This window comes from Symphalangus syndactylus, chromosome 2 (genome assembly GCF_028878055.3).
Source record: "Symphalangus syndactylus isolate Jambi chromosome 2, NHGRI_mSymSyn1-v2.1_pri, whole genome shotgun sequence".
In the NCBI taxonomy this organism is placed as follows: Eukaryota; Metazoa; Chordata; class Mammalia; order Primates; family Hylobatidae; genus Symphalangus; species Symphalangus syndactylus.
Genome location: NC_072424.2, coordinates 10507247 through 10530073, shown reverse-complemented (window position 1 = coordinate 10530073; position 22827 = coordinate 10507247). Strand labels below are relative to the sequence as shown.

Here is a 22827-nt window from a genome sequence, read left to right as displayed (position 1 = left end):
TGGTAAGTGTATATTTAGCATTTTAAGAAACTGACAGACTGATTTCTCAAGTGGCTGTTCTACTGTGCATTCCCACAAGTTATGTATGATAGTTTCATTTGCTCCATATCCTCACCAGCACTTGCTATTATAAGTCCTTCAAAATCTGGCATTATAATGAGTGTTTCCTGATATCTCACTGTGGTTTTTATTTGCATTTTGCTAATACTAATGATGTTGGACATCTTTGTATGTGTTTGTTTGCCACGCATATACTTTCCTTGGAGAAGCCTCTGTTCACATCTTTTGTCCATTTTCTTATTGACTTGTCTTCTTTTTGTGGAGTTGTAAGAATTCTTTATATTTTATCCTCAAGAGGCAATATTTATTAGATATGTTTTACATATATCATATATTTGTTAGTTATATGTCTTGCAACCATTTTGTCCCAGTATCTGGGTTGTTTTTTCATTTCCTTAACAGCATCATTGAAGAGCAAAATTTTTAAAATTTGGTGAAGTCTAACTTACCAATTTTTTCATTTTATGGCATATGGTTTAAATGTTATATTTAAGAAATTTTTGCCTAACCCAAGAGCACAAATATTTATTTTCCTATGTTTTGTTCTAGAAATTTTATGCTTTTAGGTCTTATATTTAAGGTTATGGTCTATTTTGAGTCAATTTTTGTATATGATATGAGGTAAGAGCTGAGGTTCATTTTTATGCATGTGGCTAGGGTGTTGTCCCAGCTTGGTTTCTTGAAAAGATTATCCCTTCCCTGATGAACTGCCTTGGCGTCTTCTTTGAAAATCAGATGATAACATCTGTGTGGGTCTCTTTCTAGATTCTATATTAAGAGATCATTCTTTCCAGTTCTTTGTAAGCTCCAGGAATTGTTTGTCACTCGGCTTTGCCATGGCTCCTTTCCTGGTCTCCGTAGCTTCCTCTGAGGTGTGTGCCTCAGCACTCATTTAATGATTCCAGGGATCCCTCTAGATTTCTACGCTTCCCTCTGTAGCTCTCTCCTCTCCAGCACCCACCACCAATCCTAGCACTTTGGCCTCCTCAAACCTTGGTTTCTTTCTATTCAACTGCAGAAGACCATTGGCTTCTTTGGTTTCCCCTTCTGCACCACAGCCTGGAAATTTCCTCCTTGAAAACCTCCTGGCGCAATTGTCAGTCTGACTTCATTTGTTTCTTTTATCTCAGGAATCATGGACCTGTGCTGCCTGATGTCCAATGTCTATTATAGAAGCCATTCCTTTATATATCATCTTCTGTCTCATTAATTTTATGAGACTATAGGGGGCCCTTCTTATTCCATCATAGTCCAGGGAGGTAGTCAAGCCTTCGTTGAATGACCACATGGCTGCCACACTTTCTTTCCCTTAGAATTTTGTAGCTACCACTTTATTGCCTTTTTGCACTGAACGTTGCTGTTGAAAAGTCTGAGGCCAGCCATATTTTTTCTCTCTGTATGTGACTGAGTTACTCTGATAGCATGGTTATAAGAGTCTGTTTGTAAAGTGCAGCCATATCCACCTAAATTTTGTTTAGATTATTCTGATTCATTTTATTCTCCTTTCATGTAGTTTCTCTTTTCAGTGTGCATATTCAGTTTATTACAGAAACATTTTTCTGTGTCATATTTCTAAATTATGTGTTCCACTTGTTGAAATTTTACCTGCAGACACACCAGTTATTCTTGTGTTGGGTGATCTTTGACCTTCATATCCACTATTCACCCTCTTCTAATTGCTTTATTCCCTTTATGTTTTTGCTGTCTATTCACTGTAACTTTCTTCCACAATGATAACTCATTTTTAGCTAAAATTTTTTCTAACTTATGTATTAAATCTTAAGTTATATGGCTTGGAGTCTCAATTTGTTTTCTATTAACTTATCTCTGTTGTTTTATATCTCATTATTAGTCCCTTGTGTAATTGAATCTTTGTTATTATAAGTAAGTTCTTATATAGCATAATACATGCAGAAGAAACTGCTTCTGCCCATTGGATTGGATGTTTTTCCAGCCTGAGGTGTGCTTACCCTTTCTTTTCTTTTCTTCTGCTATGTTGGTGTAGAGCCCATTGGATTGGATGTTTTTCTTTTCTTCTGCTATGTTTGGGTAGATCCCAGGGTATTTCTTTTCATCTTGCTGAGTTCAACATGAGCAGTTCTATCCAACTATTGGTTTACACGAATCCATGATTAGTGAGTTCCCCTGACATCCTTCTTACCTTACCTGGGGCTAATTTATCTTAGCTTCTCCATGCATCACTCTTTGGCTGGATGGTTTTCTATCATTTTTTTTCTAAATACATCCAGGAGGGAAAAAAGTATACAGACCTTTGACAAAACATGTAAGTCAGATTAGCTTAAGCTCACAGAAGTTCGGGGTAAGGGAAACCTCTCATGTGACATGATGCAGGGCTTCCAAGAAGGTCTCCAGGACATCATGTTGCTCTTTCTCCATCTCTGGGTTGCGTTTCTCTTGGCTCTGCTCCCAAGTTCATGGACTTGGATCCTCATTCAGAACTTTTATTCTCTCAGCTTCAAGTTTATTACAAGAAAGAATCATATGCCTCTCCCCCAGAAATCTCTCAGCATTTTACTTGCTCTAATGCTGCCACACACCCCCACACCTAGAGCTGGACAGAAGCAGGGAGAGGTCTTGTTGTGTTGTAATTAGGATTACTGCTGATTCATTCTGAGTTTAGGGAGGCAGAATCGGTGGTCTTTCTTCCATCAGCTCTTGGCTAATCAGAATCTCCACGCAGTCAAGGGCCTTTTCTAACTAGGCTTGGAAATGGCACAGGGCATGCATGGCAATGGGGACTATCTTGTCCCTCTGCTCAGAGTAAGAGGCAGCCTGAGACTCTGTCCAGGAACAGGAACTTTATAAGGGATGGGCTAGGGCAGACTGAGTCTGGATGTGCATAAGAGGAAGGTGATGTCAGAGCCTGTGATGAAGGGGCCTCTTCAAGTTGAAAACGTCTAGAACACGAAGGCCTCATAGAAAGGAGGAAAGAAAGACCAAAATCTGGAATGCAGGTTGCTACCAGAGGCTGGGAGGTCGCCCTAGCTCAGGATTTCCCATAACTCAGTCATTTCAGTTCCACTGTTGCAATTTTTGCCATCTATGACTATCACCTCTAATGTTATTTCCTTAATAATTTTCTCTAAATTAATTTTTTATAAATTAATTGACCATGACACTATCTACATTAGCTTAGCTGTAATAAAATCTTGAGTGATGTCTCAATATTTTTCTAATATAATGAAAATAAATATGCAATTTATATGTGAAATGAGAAGTGGCCATCCTTGTACTATCTACAATCATCTCTGACATCCCTCCACATACACTACTCCCAATAGAATCTTACTTTGGAAAACCCTGGCCTAGCTGATACGAAGAAAGAAAATGACCTTCTGCGTTGCTAGAATGCACTGGGGAAACTGTTTTATGTTTTGTTTTGTTTTTAACTACAGTTTGAGGCTGACGATTTCTTCTACTTTTCATAAAGCTCACTACACATCAGTGATTTTTTAAAAATTACAAATACATACCTTACAGCACATGAAGTTCCAGAATATATAACAGGATTTATTTTACTATTTTTAACTATGAATTCATGTACATGTATACTTTCATCATAAAACATATGTAGTTTATATGTACTTTGGGATCATTTAAGTAGAAAAATTGCCTCAAGACGATCACACTTTTCCATTACAGGCAATTTTTTTATACGTAAAACCTTTCTTAACACTGCCATGCTTTAGGAAATGAAATATTTAAAAACTAAATTTCTATTGTGCTTTAGTAACCGCTAAGAAATAAATATCTGTATCTCATTTTTAGGAGAGCTCTCCTCAGTGCTGTATTATGTCTCATTATCAACTTTTTCCTCAATTCCAAGAGCAAACTGAAATTATATACCAGGTAGAAAAAAGGTGATTAATAAATCATCCCACCAGTGATAATGTTCTGTGGATTATTGACACGAATTTCACTGTGAGGAATAAAGAAATTATGTCATAGGTCTTATAATTTCTCAAGTTCGAGGAAAATATCCTTTTGCCAAAGTGTAAATATTTCTGAAAGTCCTATGACTTTTTGAGTGAGGAACACAAGGGTATTCAATGCATTATGAAATCATCTGAAGCAGGCCATGGAAGGTGCTGGATTATTTTATTATTTGGCCTTCCAGTGAAAACAACTCTAATTTACAGACATCAGTTTATTTTGTAAATTGAATCAATTTTTCTTAATCACAGAAGAAGAGAAATAATAAATGACTTTTGCCACTGTGCATGGAATGGTCACCTGCCCTCATCCTTATGCATTTGACAATGTGATAACTGTCCCCAAAACAATTATACAAACATACACAATGATATATTGTTCACCTGTACTCGGTGACCAAGAAGTTAAGATTCAATCATACCCTCATATGTGTGAAATGACACATGAACAAGGCTATTCTTGTAGCATTTTGTGTTAGAAAACAACTGGGACACGCAGTGGCTCACGTCTGCAAACCCAGCACTTTGGGAAGCTGAGGTGGGCAGATCGTTGTGAGCTCAAGAGTTCGAGACTGGCCCAGATAACATGGCCAAATGCTGTTTAAACAAAAATTACAAAAAAAAACAATTAGCCAGGCATGACGGTTTATGCCTGTAGTACCAGTTACTCCAGAGGCTGAGGCTGGAGAATCGCTTGAGTCTGGGAAGCAGAGGTTGCAGTGAACCAAGATCGTGCCATGGCACTCCAGCCTGGGCAACACAGTGAAACTCTGTTTCAAAAAAAAAAAAAAAAAAGAAGAAAAAAGAAAAGCAAACAACTGGGAATAATTAAGTGGCCTAGAAGTGCTATTTTAAATATATCCAAAGATTTAAAAGACAACATGAATATAATAAATAACCATATGAGGACCTCATTAGAGAAATAAAAATTATTTTTAAAATAACAAAATGAAAAGTCTATTACCTAAAAATACATAACAGAAATAAAAAAGAAATCACTGGATGGACTTAACAGAAGATTAAGCATTGCAGAAGAAAAGATCAGTCAATTTTAAAACTTAGCAATAGAAACCATCTAAACTAAAACACCTACAAGAAAAAAGGCTTAAAAATGTTAAAAGCCTCAGTAACCTTGTGAGACAATATTTGGAGATACCACGTACATCCATTGCAGTCCAAGAAGGACAGGAAGGGGAAAATATTTTTAACGAAATAGTGGCTGAAAATTTCCCAAATTTGATAAAAACTATAAATTTATAAAACAAGAAACTCAAGTAATCCCGAGAAAACAGACACAAGGAAAACCATACCAATGGCAGGTGCAGTGGTTTATGTCTATCATCTCAGCACTTTGGGAGGCCAAGGTGGGAGGATAGCTTGAGCCTGCGGGTTCAGGACCAGCCTGGGCAATTTTGTCTCTACAAAAAAAAAAAAATTAAAAATTAGCTGGTCATGGTGGTGCATGCCTGTAGTCCCAGCTACTCAGGAGGCTGAGGCAGGAGGACTTCTTGAGCCCAGGAGTTCAAGATTGCAGTGACCTATGATCACACCACTGCACTCTAGCCTGGGTGACAGTAAAAGACCCCATCTCAATGAATAAATACATAAAATAAAATAAAGCAACACCAAGACACGTTTTAATCAAATTTCTTGAAAACAATGATAAGGAGAAGATTTTAAAATCAACTAGAGGAAAAGAGTACATCACCAAAACTACTGATAATAAGCAATAAAGGATGAATCTCAAAAAGAGTTTGCTGCCTAAAAGAAATTAGAAATAAGATACTACGTGATTCCATTTATATGAAGATACAGAGCAGGTAACACTACCTATGTTGATAGATTTCAGAATAATAGCCATCTTTGGCAAGAGTGGGGAGATTCTATTGGGGGAAGAGACATCAAAGAACTTTCTAGAATGATGGAAATGTTTACTGTCTTGAGACAGGTATGCATTTCACTAGTTTATACACTTGTATTTACTCATTGGCATATCCCTTAAGATCTGTACAATACATGTGTACTCTTCATCAGTGAAAAGCAATTCAAGAAAAAAACAAAGAGTTCAAATGTGGTAAGGATCTGGGGGAGGGCCTAATTATTGTTTTTTTCTAGGTGAGTAGAGGAATCTTCCAGCAAAAAGATCTGTCCTCTTGATTTCAGTAATTGTTAACACTTGGGCATAACTTGGAAAAAGAGGAGGAGAGGGAAGAATAGTTGGGTAATGTAAAAATAGATAGTTCTGAACCCATTTGTTATTCAATCTAGTACATCCTAGAGATCAGAGTAACCATTCTGACTGTGGTTACTAAAAGTTACCTCTTGGTGGGAACAGGTCCTGAACAAAATTATTGAAGGACTCTGGTGTTGTCTCAGTGTATTAGTCCATTCAGACATACCTGAGACTGGGTAATTTACAAAGGAAAGAGGTTTAATGGACTCACAGTTCCATATGGCTGGGAAGGCCTCACAATCATGGCAGAAGACAAAGGAGGAGCAAAGGCACATCTTACATGGTGGCAGGCAAGAGAGCATGTTCCCTTTATAAAGAGAACTGCCCTTTATAAAACCATCAAATCTCGTGAGATTTATTCACTATCATGAGAATAGTATGGGAAAAACCGGCCCCCATGATTCAGTTGCCTCCCATAGGGTCCCTCCCACAACACATGAGGACTATGGGAACTACAATTCAAGATGAGACTTGGGTGGGGATGTCGCCAAACCGTATCACTCAGTTTTTCCTTCCTTGCTCTGCCACACAGCCAATCGATGATCAAGACCTGCTTTTTTTCCTCCTAAGGTTGAATAACTTTATGAGAATGTTTCTGTATGATGTTTAAAAGCAACTTCTTATTTGGTTTCCACACATTGATTTTGCCTTTTTTTTTTCTTATCCTCCTAGACAGTATTCCTGGCCTCAGCATTTTAATTTTAATTGACATCTATTGGGCCCTCTAAGCATGATGGGCAGTATCTGAGTTTCTGCAGAGAAACCCAAAGGCCCAGTCCTCAAGTAAAGTAGAAGACAAGACAAGTAATTGCAGTTAATATCAATAATCGCAGGAGCACTGACTCAAGCTGTGTTTTAGAGGAAAGAGGCTAAATGGTTGGGTGTAGGGGAGGCCTGGGGAGAGTGGGCAGGAGGCCAGCCACGGAGAGGCCTGAGACAGGATCAGGCAGCCAGTGTGCCAGGGAGCTGAAGAGGACTCTGTGGATTCAAGAAGGGCCCTAAAAGATGAGGGTGGTGAGGTGTTCAGGAGTGCAAGAGGCGGATGAGTTCCTCAAAGCCTGGCAGGAGGATAGGGGAAATGACTCTGATGTCAACAGGGACCTTGAGCCTATGAGAGGCAAAATGAAGATGGTGAAGAAGGATGAAGGGCTTCCCTGTGGTAACCAACAGGGCCCTGGCACAAACACTTCTGACAACACGCTTCTGTGTGACAATGATGAATGTCTGTAGACTTCAGAAAGAGTTGAGAATTTTTGGGGTCCAGCAGAGAAGATATTATGAGGAAAGAAGAGCCATCTGCCTCCCCATCATGTTATCAAGGCTGTTCACTTTCCAACAGCAGATGTCTGACAAAGGCAACTTGTTTCTGTCTTCTTAGCTCACAGTCTCTGCCTCCTCAGCCCTGCAGCGTTAACAAGCAAAACTGTGCTTAGCAGAGCTTTGTAATTATGGCCTTCATGTACATAAGCCTGACTCTGCAGACCACGACAGCAGAAAAATCCAAAGCCTGGTGACGTCATGGGCTACCTGGCCCCATCTCAGCCTGGGCTGTTCCTTGGAAGTGCACTCAGGAGGGAGCCACCCACCCTGCTGGGCTCCGAGGTGACCGGGCTGTCCGCTGCTGCTGACTGGGCCCCATCCTCCTCTGCTCTGACAGCCCGGACGCCTTCACTGAGCACCTCCTGGCTACTGAGTTTGCTTTAGGAGCTTGAGTCTGAGAAGCCATGGAGATCAGCAGAGCCTAGGCTGCTGGAGCTTACAGCCCTGGGAGTAGGAGAAGAGGGCATGACAGACACCAAAGGAGCAAATAAACCCACAAGTAATTCCAAACTGTGATGGAGGATGTGGAAGAGAGTGGCAGAAGAGATGGGTGCAGGGTGATCTTCCGGAAGCCACCAGTAAGAAGGAACCAGGTGCACTGGTTGGAGGAGCCCCAGGCAGGAAGGAGCTTGGCTCTGGCACTGAGAGAAAGGAGCCGTGGTTGGAGCCCAGCAGGCAGGGGTGAGAGGCTCAGAGCAGCCAGGGAAGTCCGGCAGAGCCTCGCGGGAGTTTGGGTTTTAATCTTCCTGAAGGCTTTTAAGCAGGGGGCTAGCAGGACCCGGTTTACACTTTGTGAGGTGCCTGGGACCAAGTGTGAAGAATGGATCATCTGGGAGAGTGGGTCGAAGCTGGGGAGCCACTGCAGGCTTTGGAGGGGTGCAGGCAGTGAGAGGAAAGGGCAAGATGCATGGAGAAGACGGTGGGAAGTGGACTTGGGCCCTCTGGGAGGTGGGCTGGAGGTGGGACATGGAGGCAGGGACAGGGACGACTGCAGAGAAACTAAGTAAGAGCAAGAGGCAGGTCTGAGACAGCAGGAGACAGCCAAGAGGAGCTGAGCTTGGAGGAGAGGGTCCCACAGTGGTGCTGTTTAGAGTCATTCCCATAAGGATGGTGTTTAAAGCTTTGGGGCTAGACAAGGCCCCCAGGGACACAAATGGGCAGGGCAGGGCAGGAAGGTGGAGCTCAAGTTCTCCACTGGTTTCGCAGCTCTCTGGCCCCTGTAGAGGGGAAGTCCCACTCTGGGCAAATCACCTGCGGGTGGCCTCTGCCAGGAGGCGCCCATTGCTCTGCAGCCTTTGGGGTCTGTAGCTCTGTCTAAACAGGACTCAAGTATGCTAAGAGTTGTCGGCTGGCAATCGGTGCAATGTGGGGTAACACACCCTAAGTGCCACTTTCTTCCCATTCATTCATTCATTCATTCATTCATAAGCCTAATGAGCTGGGCCCCTACCACAGAATGCAGCTTCCCTCATGAGGGCTGGGCCGTGGCCCCACCCAGAAGGCACGGTACGAAGGTTCAGAACCAAGATGCCACCAGTGTCTTTTCTGCTCCTCCCAGGGAACTGCCTTTTCTCTGAAAGCTCCCTAAATAGCTTGAGTGAAATTCCCTGGAAGAAGTCGGCCAGACAGCAGCAGGCCCAGTGCCTGGCTCTGTCGCTCTTCTTTCTCTTTGTGCGTTTTTAACTTTGACAGATGCTGCCTTCGGGACAAGCGAGCCCTCTTCTATATCCCCCAAACAGGCGCCTTATCTCCTCCTCTTTCCAGAGGAGGGCACCAGGCCCAGCGACCTCACAGCTCGCCCAGTTTCCTCGCACCAGAAGCGTACGGGGTGCCCTGAGCGTCCCATACCTGCTGCAAGACCAGGGCGAGTCCCTAGCCAGGCCACTTCCTGGTGCACAGGGATAGGGCAGGGAGAGGCAGGGCCTTGCCTTTGCTCTCCGCCAGGTGTGAGTGCCCGCCATATCTTTACCTCTGTCTACGCACCTGGGTCCCGGCGGAGTGGCTGGGCCAGGCCTCCCCGGAAGGGGCACCAGCCCTGGGTAAACGGATACCCACAGTGCCTGGGTGCTCCCAGGGCAGGGCCTCAGGGCCATTCCCGCCTCGCAGGTGGGGCGGGCGCCCTGGATGCGCTCCCCGCGCCGGGCACCAGGCGTCGCCCCCGCTCCTCGCAGCGCCCAGGCCCCCGCCCCCGCCGCGGAGCCGCAGCCAGAGCTGGAGCCGAGGCGGCGGCGGGACCCGGCCGGCCGGACAAATTTCCTGCTAGGCTGCGGACGGCGGGCGGCAGGAGCCGGCGCGAGCGGCTTCAGGAACCCACGGCCTCTGCGCGTCCCCGCGACCCTTCTTCGCGCCCGGCGGGGACAGCCGGGCGCCCCGGAGGGCGGCGGGCGGGCGCCCGGGAGATGCCGAGCAGCCGCTGCAGCGCGATCTGCGCGACCGGACCGGCCCCCCCGAGGTGAGCGCGCGCGTGCGGGCAGGGACGCTGCGCCCCTGTGGGGGGACCGTGCGCCCCGGGAGGCCCAAGCAGGCCGGGGACGCTGCCTTACCCGCTGCCGCGGGAGGGAGGGGCCGCTCCGGGACTCAGAGTCCCGACCCTGTCCCCGCCGCCCACGCGGCGCGCCCAGTACCAGCGGCTGGGGACCGCACGACCCCCGACCCCGGCCTGTGGCGCGTCCCCTCACCCGGAGTCCCCAGCCCAACTTGGCGACCACAGTGGCAGTGCTCACGCTCCCTCTCGGTAAACAGGAGGAGGGCGCGCGTGTCTGCGGGTGGCGACAGTGCGCGGGGGCCGGCGGCAGGGCGGCGTACGTGAAAGCGGGCGACACAGAGAGGGGGTTTAGGCCGCGCGTGGGGGGCTGCGCCCACTCGAGGCTGGAGGCTGGAGCCTTTGAAGAAAGTGGCTCGAGTTGTGCCAACTCCGGGAGGGGCCGGCGCGCTGCCAGGATGTTGCCCCGCAGCCGGGCGGGCGCCCGCGCCTTCACAGGGAGGCAGGCGGAGCGGGATGCAGCAACCGCGGTGGGTCGGAGATGCGGCGGGGAGACCCTGACAGGTGGTCCAGGCTGGACTGCCGCGCTTTGCAGGGTCGATGACCTCACAGGGCTCCTGGGCACAGAGGCCAGCGCGGTGCCAATTCTGAGAGCTCCCGGGACCATCTGGGAAAGGCCGGGCAACCCACAGGATGGGGAGGCAGAGCCAAGCCGGATGGAGACCGCGCTGGACCTGACCTAAATTCCTTCCAGGCATGCAAACCTTTCCAGAAAGGTTAGGCAATTATACTTGCAGAATTATGATATTGATTTGTCTTGAGTCGTGACCATTCCATCAGAGTTTCAATCCAGGAAACTCAAAGAAAGAATATAGCTCTCTGCTTATATTTTAGAGTGAATGAGCGTATGGGTGAGTTGAATGAACACCAGCAAAGAGTGATCACGTGATCCAGAAATTACTGTGTCCATGTCCAGTCAGCTCTGCGTTTGGCCCCAGGTACCCTTGACCCAGGGTGTCCGGAGGTCTTTGTGTCCCAAAGATGGATGAAGTTCTGCCTCTGCACACTAACGACTCTTGTCCATTTAAACTGTGTGTATGTGGATGGGGAGGGGGGGCGTGGAGGGATGTTTCCAAAACTGGGATGCTAGGCCAGAGGAGGGCATGAAATGGTGGGGGCCAGTGGCTGGGGCAAGCGTCTCACCACCACGGTCACTCAGCCAGCGTGGTATGGGCAGAGCTCTGTGGTGTGAACAGGGTTAGAGTCTGTACTTTCTGAGCACAGGCTCTTGGCATTTGGGGAGCAAGAGGTCAGAGGCGAGGTGGAGCAGGCCCAAGAGGTGGGGGCTGCGCTGTCAGTGAGAGAGGCCTGACGCACCACCCAGCCCTTCCCAGACAAGGCTCTGCCCCTGAACGTGACCTTGGGGGCCAAGATTTTTGTTCATTGATGTTGGTGATGCCTGTGAGTCACCATCGCCCCTCCCTGCCCCAACAGACCATTCCCATGTGGACTAGAGCTAGGAGCTAGATTTGTCTCTGTAAAAGGTCAGGTCACTGGATGTGTCCAGATGGCTTGGGACTTAGTCACACACTCCCTCATCAGTTCCAGTCAAACCAGTTGAGGGAAGTGGATGAGGGTGTTATTGTCTTTATGTGCGATGCTTCTTGGAGGCCCTGGGTGGACACAAAGTGAGGATGATGCGGAAAGCTATACAGACGCCACCTCTCATTTCTGTGGGGGACAGCCGGCCGAGAGAGATGCGCTCCCTGTGTCAGCACTGCCACCTCCACGGAAGCCTGGAGGAGGTCCTGAAGCACTGTGCCCTGATGGGAGCCCCCTCTTCTCCAGGGATGCGTGTGTGCAAACCATTGCCCCTGAGAGGAGAGGCGGCTGTGTGTGCAAATCTTGCCCCCGAACCCCAAGAGAAGATGCAGTCACAGTGGGGGTGATGGTAGATGCATCAGTTTCGGTTGGTGAAAGTATGCTTCTCCCAGCTGTGCCTCAGTGGGTCCACTGTGCTCCATCTGCACCACCATTAGCCTAGTCTAAGGTGCAGGGCTGATCAATATTCCCTCCCTGAAGGCCAGAGGTGTGTTTCTAGGCCCGGCCACTTCTCTGCAGTTCTCCTCCGCAGCTGCCCACTTGACATTTCTCCCTGGGATATCAAATGCTCCTTGACTCAATATGTCAAAATCAAACTTGTAATCTCTGCTCCCCTTCCAGTACTTTCCCAGTGTTGTCTTTATCCATCCAATTCCACCAGCCTCCATGTTGCTTCTGAAATCTATGCCAGACTATAGTTTCTGTGAAGAGAGGTCAATACTGTGTCTCCAGTGCCCAGCCATGTGCCTGCCAGTGGAGCCTTGAGGACTACTGTCCATGGATGAAAAACGTGGAAGTGAGACCTTCCCGAAGCACATGTGCTGATGGAGCAAGTGTGTGTCTGTTGTGTGGATGTTGTATGGTTGATAGGCAGCCACACATTTTTGCTGATGTGGATGGGCATGGTCCATCCAGGGGTCGTGTGGCCAGCCCTTCTGGAGATGCTGGACTCATCTGCTAAAATGACTGCCAGCTTGGACCAGAGACACCCCAAGTGACCTCCCAGGGAGGCAGGCTTGGGAGCAGGGAGGGAACAGGATCGAAGCTGCCCTGTATTCCCTTGCTAGACAAGTCTTTTTCATTTATAATGTTTGAGTCACCCTTACAGAAGTTCTGTTGCCAAAGCAGAAATGAATGTATCCATTAGAGTAAAGACTGGCCTTCTTAATATTTGAATATCACTTGGGAAAAAAACTACAGTTCTAAGAACATCTCTAGTTTTTCTTTTGGCTTTTTTCCTACTGAACCAATGGCTTTGTCTTCCATGAAGCTCCCAAAGCTTTCCAGATCCCAAGACTCAGCTCCCTGCTCTCAGCCTCTTTCCCCTTTATCTCCATCTTAGGAACTCCTACCCATATCTTAAGGCCCACCTCAAAAGTCCCAGTCTCCACAAAGCCTTCCTGGCCCCCCTACCTGAGAGGAATCTCTCTTACTCGTGGTTCCGTAGAACGTTATTTGTGCCTGTCCTAAAGCACTTGTTGGACTTGATTTTGATTTCCAGTTCACTTGCTCAAGTAGTTCATCTCCTCCACTAGGCAGCCAGTGCTTTAAGGGTGGAGCATGTGTCTCTGAGAGCGTGTACTTCGGGTTCAGTCAGTCAAGTTCTGACTCTGGTGTGACTTTGGCTAAATGACTCAAAATGCAGGCTTCAGTGCTCTCTTCTCTGGAATGGGAGTCATCATCGCTACTTCCCAGGGCTGCTGCTGTGAGGCGGGACATAGGATACATATAATTGACAGGCCACATGGCTGGTATGCGTAAATTGTGGTTATCTTTCCCCTATAACATCCAATGCTGTGCGTTGCACATGTAAGAATCAATGAAGTTTGAGGCTGGGTGCAACGGTTCACACCTGTAATCCCAGCACTTTGGGAGGCCGAAGCACGCAGATCACTTGAGGCCAGGAATTCTGGACCAGCATGGGCAACATGGTGGAACTCTGTACCAAAAACACAACAAAATTAGATGGGCATGGTGGTGCACATCTGTAGTCCCAGCTACTCAGGAGGCTGAGGTGGGAGAATCATCTGAGCTTGGGAGGTCAGGGCTGCAGTGAGCCATGTTCACACCACTGCAATCCAGCCTGGTTGACAGAGAAAGACCCTGTCATGAAAAAAAAAAGAATCAATGAAGTTTGAATGAATACATGAACCAAGCCAAAAACCATACAAATAGATAGATACCTTTTGTGCATCATCCAGATTGGTAGGTCAAATCAGTATGGTGTGACATGCTAGATAACCTTATTTTTTGCATGGCAATCTAAATGATTATTATGTAAATTTTGCGTGATTAAGTATTTTAATCCCATAATGTTATCACTTACCATGAAGGCATTCATTCTTCAATATGCATCATTGACTCCAGTGATCGATGAGGCAGAAATGCAACTTGCTGTGCACATTAACCAGGCTCGTGGCCTGAATTAAACCAGGCTGGGTGTGAGGCACTGCAAAAGCAAACGAAACCCACCCCTGAGAAGCAGTGTGGCCTAGAATCAGGTGTCTGGAATCAGGGTAAGAGAGCAGCTTCTAGACTGCTAGAACTGCTATGAACATAAAGCTGTGAAGCTACAACATAAAGCTAGAACATAAAGCTATGAAACTGTGGCCTACCCTAGAAACTCTCAGACCTTCACTTTGCTTATCCAAAGTAAGAGGCTGTCCTGGGCCATCTCTGAGCCCCTCCCAGCTGCTGTGCTTCCTCCCGATTTCACCCCTCCCCACCACTGGGCAGGAAGGGCTGCTGACTCCATACAAGGCTGGATCCCAGGCAGGGAGGCCTCCTGTTTCTTGGCTCAGCACTTGGGCCACGTGTCTCTCTGCTCTGGACACCAAATCTAGAGAGAGTGAGGAGAGGCCTGTGGGTACGTGTGGCGTGCTGCCAATTTTAGGTACTGGCCCTAGACATATCAAGAGTTTATTTTGGAGGATTAACTTCTCATTATTTTGTCACTAGGATTTTTTTGTTTCACCAAAAGCAGAGTGCTGGATGATATTTTAGATGGCTGGGATTTTAGATCAGCCATACCTGAGGCAATAAGGGTTGGTCAAATGTTACTAACCCTTGAGCAGACACAGATGAGCAGTTGTGGGGCCGGTGGCTGCCGGATGTGGGCTAGGAGACCCCTGGTTTGGGATTACGAAGCCAGCCTCCTTTTCTTCCCTGGGCTCTGGCTGCTGTTCTCCCAGTCATACCCATCATGGTCTGCCCTGTCCAGGTGTTCCATGTGGGGAGTTTTGATGTGGTGCACAGCCTTTGAGCTGCTAACAATACCCTGTTCACAGCCAGAAATGTGGGCCCCACATCTTTCTTTCAACTATATGAATACTTCAGAGACTTCGATTGAGCTTATGAAATAAAAATTCTTAACAATATATTTCAGAAAAATAAACATATCCTTTTATATTGATTCCCAATGAAACAGGGGCCAGATAAAATATTTTAAAAGGGCATCTGTTTTTAAAAATATCTTTCAAATGCAATCAAGAATGTTCAGTTAATCCAGTCCATTATGTATATTGTAACAAGTAACAAAAGGGGCAGAGAAATCTTTCTCCCAAAAACAAATATAAAGTCCAGCAGGGAGTAGGGAAATGTTTGAAGAAAAAAAAATGATTCTTAGTTATGTGCTAAAAACCAAATGTGTTTTGGGCAGGTGCTTTGATGTTAGTGTTTGTTGGGTGGAGAGTAAAGAATTGATAGGAAAACTTGTTTGGATCCCAGGTCTGGGTGCCGGCTACACTACATTTGATCCAATGGAAGGGCTAGCACGAGAACAATAGCATTTGACTGTGAGTGCCCTGGGCAGGTACATGACTCTGTTCAGCCAGTCCCACAAGGCCTGGAGCTCAGAGCTCACTCTGTGCATGTATGTGACGTGGAGAGATGGATGGATGAAGGTAATAGAACTGAGTAGGAGCCCGTCCAGGTAGCAGTGGAGGAGGCCAAGCGGCAGAGGCCCTTCCTGCCATGATTTTACTCTGTCTGAATACCAGCAGCAACTGCAAGCCATGGGGCTTTATTTTCAAGGGGAGGTGACACAGCCTGAGGCTCAGAGAAAGGACTTAGGAGCAGAATGATTGGCATCAGATGGGGGCCCATGAGACTGAGGCTCTGGACAAGGCAAGGGACTTCCCCTGGCCCAGTGTGAGCCCAAGTCTTTACAGTGGGGAGCATGATGCCACCAAGGGAGCTGCATGGGGATCGGTGGAGGTGGTACGCAGAGGCCTGGCCCCGTGCTCACCAATGGGCCAGTGGTCTCACACAAGGCAAGAGCCCAGGGGACCAGAATCAAAGGCCCGAGATGATGTGAGCCCTGACTTCTCCTCTGCCACAGTCGCTTTGTCCTCAAGGCAAGTCACTTAATTTCTATTCAATAAATGCACAAACATAATTTTTGGTTATTAATGTCCCTAAATCTGTTTGGACATTTCCAGCTGAACATTAGTCACCAGTTTTGTACTAGAGAGAAAATTAGTTCCATCTTTCTTCTCAACTGAGATTTTTAAATGTTCTATCACGTAGCTACTTGATTACAGTGTATTATTTTAAATGACCTCTGTACTAAGTCCTTTTATTTTGGCGTCCTCTCACTCCAGAAGGACTTGGCATTTTTCAGGCTGTGTCTCCACAGTAGGGCTTTCATAGGTCTGCGGTGCAGACTGGTTCGCTTGGCCCCGACCCCTCGGCTAACATGCATAAGGGCGCTCTGAGGGTCAGAAACGCACCCACCAAGCACAGCCCAGACAAAATGGAAGCTCCCATCCAGGCAGGTTCCCGGTGAAACTCTAGGGAGCTCCAGCCTTCCTTTCTTCTCCAGTTTATAAAGAGGCCGGCCTCAGAGGTGGACACCTACTTCTATGATTTGATGTCCGACCCTGGGACTCTCCTCTCTACCCTGCCCCCACCTCATCCACCAGCCTTTTGGTCTGAAATCCTTGTCATGGGGTAAAGCTTTTAATTTTGTTGTTGGAAACACAGTGTATGGTTTTGCTGTGTGTCCCCTCCAAATCTCATGTTGAAATGTGGTCCCCAGTGTTGGAGGTGGGGCCTGGTAGGAGGTATTGGATCATGGGGGCAGTTCCCTCATGATTACTGGCGCCATCCCTTTAGTGATGACTGAGTTCTTGCCCAGTTAGTTCACATGAGATCTGGTCATTTTAAAGAGTGTGCCACCCCCCACCCACTCTCTCTCTCGTTCCCACTCTCACTGTGTGGCGTGCTGGCTCCCTCCCTCGTCTGCCTTGATTGGAAGCTTCCTGAGCCTCACCTGAAGCAGGTGCCAGCATTATGCTTTGTGCACAGCCTGCAGAACCGTGAGCCAATTAAACCTCATTTCCTTATAAATTACCCAGCCTCAGGTATTCCTTTATTGCAATGCAAGAACAGACTGACACACGCAGCACAGGTGGAAATACAGGCTTTGCAGACACCGGTGGCCTGTTTTACTGACACCATCATTCTTCCCAGGGCAGGCTCTACTCTTAACTCTTCTAACCCCATCCGCTTGTTACAAAACACACTTTCAGAAAAAGGCTAGGTTGTTACTGAGGTAACATGGGATGGATCTTTGGAGGTTGGGAAGGCCTCCAGCCTCCTCTGGGGAAGACAAAGTAAATCCTCCCTATGGAATGCTCCAGCTTGCTTTCTAGATTCCAGAGAGACCTGCTGGTGAATTCAACTAAGAGGTTGGTTTTCAGCACAGAATATTTCCTACAGATGTTGGCGTTTCTTTCCAAATCCTTCCTCTCTTCAGGGCACTTTCCCACTGTTCTACATGTAGGAGAGAAAGCACTTCTCAGATGGTGAGCTTTCATCTTCCAATGGTTGTCAACTGAGGAGACCTGGAAGTTCCCTTTCAACCTGGAATGTGAGCCCTGCGTGCTGGGTGTGAGATAAGGACCAAAGAATGCCCCAGGACAATTTCAGAGAGCACGGGGTGGCGTATTCTCATGTCAGGGCGTGGAGCTAGTATTCAGACCCAAACACTCTGAATCTCTGAAGCAGAAGCTCTCTTACAATTCCTGGGGAGGAAATCAGTATGAGTTAATAAAAAGCCTGAATATTGTAGATTTTTATTAAATTCGAGGATTTATAGTAACTCAATCCAGGCCAACAAATCGGGTACTTACTTTAATGAATAGAAAGCATGTAAATGCACTTCCAAAGAGAATAACACATTTTAGCATCTTAAATATGTAAAAATAAAACTCCTGTACAATCTTAGTTGCACTAGGAAGTCTACTTATCAAAAAAAGAAACTTCTGTTTCCAGCCACATTATTTCAAATCATCCCGAAACTTACATTGTTACTAGTAAAATTTTTCCTTGTGATGAAACTTTTTTCCAGGATGGTTTTCCTCTTTCTGAAAGCAACCTTAGTTTCATAAACAGTTAGACATTTAAGTACTGGACAAAAAAGTACTCTGAACCAGTAACCTCGTCCTTAATTTTGAACTGCTGTTGACTCAGCGCTCTCTTTTCCTAAGCTCATAGCAGCCCTTCCTTCAGTGCATCAGTAATTCAATAAATTACTTTTTGCCAAGGTTGCAACGTCAGCTAAAGTTCAGTCATCTATTGGAGCTGTTATCAGTCTGTCCATTTAAATTCTTTTGTGCAAAGTCCAGATTTGGGCCCAAAGTAATATAAAAATGCAAGGGCCAGAAATTTAATAATTTTGTACTGTGTTGTGCCAAGCCAGGCCTATTCTTAGCTAGCCAACAAAATTCTTTCAAAGGATATTTTTTGGTTTTCATCAAATGTAAATAGTGTTTAAGAGTCTGTAATATCATTTAGAAGGAACAAATGGAAGTATTAAACCTTTATTGCCTACCTACAGTATACAGAGTATCTATAACTTACGATGGTTTTATTATAGTTTCTCAACCTTACAATGGGTTGATTGGGTACTGGGTACATTTTAAACTTATGATATATTCTATTTACAAGGGGTTCATCAGGATATGACCTCACTGTAAGCCCAGGAGCATCCATACGAACAAGCACTGTGCTTAGCGCTGGAGTTACAGGGAAAAAAAAAAAGGCACGATAGCTTGTGACAACCTGTGGATGCTCCAGGTCCACAGGAAGACAGAACTCACTTCCAGGGAGTGTTAAATGTGATGCTGGATGCTCTTGTGGAGGAGGGGAGACATGGAAGGGCCTCCCCAGGTAGAGCAGTGACGTGGTCTGGCTCTGTATCCCCACCCAAATCTCATCTTGAATTGTAATCCAAATAGTAATCCCCACATGTTGGGGGAGGGACCTCGTAGGAGGTGATTAGATCATGAGGGTGGTTTGCCCCATGCTGTTCTCATGATAGTGAGTGAGTTCTCATGAGATCTGATGGTTTTATAAGGGTCTCTTCCCCCTTCAGTGTGCACTCCTCCTTCCTGTCGCCTTGTGAAGAAGGTGCCTTGCTTCCCCTTCCACCATGATTGTCAGTTTCCTGAGGCCTCCCCAGCCATGCCGAACTGTGAGTCAATTAAGCCTCTTTCCTTTATAAATTACCCAGTCTTAGGCAGTTCTTTATAGCAGTATGAAAACAGACTAATACAAACAGGCTTGGTTTACTGGGCCATTTCCTAGGCAGCTGACAGGGATTGAGCATTCCAGACAGAGGGGCTACTATGTGCTTGCCTGGCAGTAGGAAGCCGTGTGTCCTGTCTGGGGAAGAGCAGGTGTCTGCATGGAGGTGGAGCCCAGGGACAGAGGGGATGGGACAAAAGAGGTGGAAAGTTGTAGGATCACCCAAACATTTGTACACCATCCAGGAGTCTGGATTCTGTGTGACGGACCAGCAGTTCTTACCCTGTCTTAAATTATGACCCCCTTTGAGATTCTAAGGAAGACTATGGACTCATTTTCCAGAAAAATGCATGTGTGCACACAGTCATTTTTACAGTTTCAGCGAGTCTTTCCTAACACCCCTCCTCCCATCCTGAGGCTCACAGGTTCCAGGTGTGTCCCCTTTGTGCAGCCTGACCAGCCCCACAGAGCCCAGGAGCATGCTCAGCTGTGAGTTTGAGAAGGGGCCCCCTGCTGGCTGTGTGTGGTAAGCCAGAATGGAGGTCATGGGGGAAACCGATTCAGCAGGTTGGATTTATAGGCAACATGACCATATGGGTGAGAGGATGAGAGTGAGAACCAAGGCCCCGCAGTTTTCGGCCAGGGTGACTGGATGCATCCGGACCAGACACAGGCTTACGAGATGATGATGCACCCAGGGTGTGAGCTGAGTTTGAGGGTGCCAGAGGGGGAAGCCGCTCCAACATGTGGAATCCAAGCAGCTGATTCCAGCAGGGAGGGTCTGTCCAAAGGGAAGTGAAGAGAGTTTTTCAACATGAAACTGATGGTGCCAATGTTTGTGCTTCACTGTGCTAAACTGTCATCTTTCTGTTAAATTTGGCTTACAGGGTCAGGTGCAGTGGCTCATGCCTGTAATCCCAACACTTTGGGAAGCTGAGGTTGGAGGATTGCTTGAGGCTAGGAGTTTGAGACCAGTCTGGGCAACATAGTGATACTGTCTCTAAAAAATATTAGTGAGGCATGATGGTGCATGCCTGTAGTCTCAGCTGCTCTGGAGGCTAAGGCAGGAGGATCGCTTGAGCCCACGAGGTCGAGGCTGCCATGATCATGCCACTGTACTCCAGCCTTGGTGACAGAGTGAGACCCTGTCTCAAAAAATTTTTTTTTATTTTGAAAATTGGGTTACACTGTACATTCTTAGGGTCTAGACAATATTCCTAATAAAATGCCATGTAAGCTAGGCACGGTGGCTTACACCTGTATTCCCAGCATTTTGTGAGGCCAAGGTAGGTGGATCACATGAGGTCAGGAGTTCACAACTAGCTAGGCCAACATAGTGAAACCCCATCTCTACTAAAAATACAAAAATTAGCTGAGCACGCTGGCACGCACCTGTAATCCCAGCTACTTGGGAGGCTGGGACAGGAGAATCGCTTGAACCCATGACGCAGAGGTTGCAGTGAGCTGAGATCACACCTCTGCACTCAGCCTGGGTGACAGAGTGAGACACCATCTCAAAAACAAAAAAGCCATATAATGATGTTTGTTGTCATCAGAGAAGTCGGCTCACAGAGGGTGACGTCTCCTGCTCCCACTTACAAAGTAGGTGGGAATGATCTCGAGAAGCTCCATGAGGTGACCCTTAGCCTCTGATGGGGACAAACGGGAGTCACTCTGCTCTCTCTCTGGCTTCCATGACTCTTATCTAAAGACCTCAGGCTGGCTGGGAGCACCCCCTTTAAACTTCCTTTAAAAAAAGAGAAAATTGGCCTGGCGCAGTGGCTCACGCCTGTAATCCCAGCACTTTGGGAGGCCGAGGTAGCCAGATGAGGAGGTCAGGAGATCAAGACCATCCTGGCTAACATGGTGAAACCCCATCTCTACTAAAAACACAAAAAAATAGCCCGGCATGGTGGTGGGCGCCTGTAGTCCCAGCTACTCAGGAAGCTGAGGCAGGAGAATGGCATGAAGCCGGGAGGTGGAGCTTGCAGTGAGCTGAGATCGCGCCACTGCACTCCAGCCTGGGCAACAGAGCGAGACTCCCTCTCAAAAAAAAAAAAAAAAGAGAAAATCTATTTGGAAGAAATGAAAGTTATTGAAGGAGCTTGGGGAAAAGGCTGAAAGAATCTTGGCTGTTCATGCAAACCAAGTCCCAGGGCTGACTTCATGGCTGTTGGGCAGCCCCTGCCCAGTCAGCATCCTGGCAGTTGTCACTTTGGCAGAGTCGGAGGACAGACACACAATGACAGCAAGAGCAAAGGCGGGGCCTGCCCGTGAGGAATAGCCATGGCTGTTGAGCGTGGATGTGTATTTCTCAAGGAGTATGAAAGAGCCTTTTGGCAAAATTGCAAAGAACTGGCCTGACTGGGAAGTGCAAGAGGGAAGAGGGAAGTTTAACTGAGGCCTCCTTGGGCTGGAACACATCTCAAAGTCATGGTTCTCAGAAACCCAGGGTGCATTTATGGACAAGTCTATTATAGGAGTTGTAGATGTATCTTGAAGATGCAAAAGTTCATTTTGTACCTTTATTTTACACATCAGACCTTACCCAGGGTCCATTCTGTGCTAGGCAGTGCCTAGGACTGAGGCAAATTTGGCTCCATTGATGTGCCCAGGAAATGGACTTCATTGCACACCGAAGGACCAGCCCTTAAATGCGTTGTCTTCAAATAAAAAAAAAGAAAATTTCACTCATTTCTGGTGATTTTCTCAATAACCTTTCTCATATGTTTGAGTATAACTAGAAATATATTTTTTGTCCAAGTCTTTCAGTTCACCAAAAACCAAAGTTAAATTCTACCCTTGTGCTTTAGATGTTAACAATTTGAGAAGTTTGGCGAGCAATTTGATCTCCCTATTTAGAGTCAGAGCTGGAGGCCAGCTGCAGATGAGGAAAGGGAGACTTGCCCAGGGGCATGCTGCCTGCTCCTGCCACCTGTGGGCTGCCTTCTTCCTGTTCTGTTCTGTGCTGCCTCTAGTGGACTGACCCCTTATCCCTCCTTCCTGTGCCTTCAATGCGGCTTATGGTGCTGGGCCTGAGGCCCCTCATCTGCATCCATAAGAAGAAAGCCCGGGTTATTCATCTGTTTAGACAGAAGTGCGTTCCAACCTTTAGCAGGATCTGCAGGTGAGAAGCTATGACTTCATTACCGCGCATCCATCTTTTGTCTGCTTGACCCTAGTCCTCTGGGTGTGGTTTCATCTTATGATGTAGCGTGTGGAAACATCTTATGTGCAGCATTCCTTTGTTTACAAATGATTTATTACTGGTTATGTCAAAATACGCATCCTAAATGAATGGGCAGTGCTGGGTAGAAATCAGTGCCGTCAATCATGGTTATTTTGCTTAGCAATGGATTTTTTTTTTTTTTTTCCTTTTCAGTGTAGTAGTAATTTGTAAATGCTTTAAGGAGGTTGTGCTTTCTTTAGTGGCTTGGCATCTTGGAAATTGGAGGAGCCAGGCTCGGCATGCTGTGTCCATTTTTAGCCCTAGCAGGCAGGAAGTGGGGCCATGCTCTCTCAGGGTAACTGCTGTGAGTTTGTGGCTAGAATGATGTTGGGTGGGGGTTACTCAACTGTTTGAATGCAATGGGCTTAGCTAATGGTAAGAAAGTGCGTGGAGCCTGGGAAGCAATTGATAGCTGGTT

The 22827-nt window shown here is 46.7% G+C and overlaps 2 protein-coding genes across 5 annotated transcripts in view; one reads left to right on the top strand and one right to left on the bottom strand.

Moving 5' to 3' along the window:
• The window catches only part of CLRN3 (clarin 3), a 31457-nt gene extending 21766 nt beyond the window's left edge, over positions 1-9691 (bottom strand). Inside the window, exons 1-2 of one of the 3 annotated variants that reach the window (XM_055245610.2) lie at positions 9550-9691; positions 5324-5431 (exon numbers count right to left, since the gene is read on the bottom strand). The gene's annotated coding sequence lies outside the window, so the exon portion shown is untranslated. Of the gene's footprint in view, positions 1-5323; positions 5439-9549 lie in introns of those variants that run through there. The other 2 variants (XM_055245620.2, XM_063616665.1) reach the window with 2 other exon arrangements.
• A 140-nt stretch (positions 9692-9831) lies between these two features.
• The window catches only part of PTPRE (protein tyrosine phosphatase receptor type E), a 179847-nt gene continuing 166851 nt past the window's right edge, over positions 9832-22827 (top strand). Inside the window, exon 1 of one of the 2 annotated variants that reach the window (XM_055245563.2) lies at positions 9832-10018. The gene's annotated coding sequence lies outside the window, so the exon portion shown is untranslated. Of the gene's footprint in view, positions 10019-10809; positions 10825-22827 lie in introns of those variants that run through there. The other variant, XM_055245583.2, reaches the window with a different exon arrangement.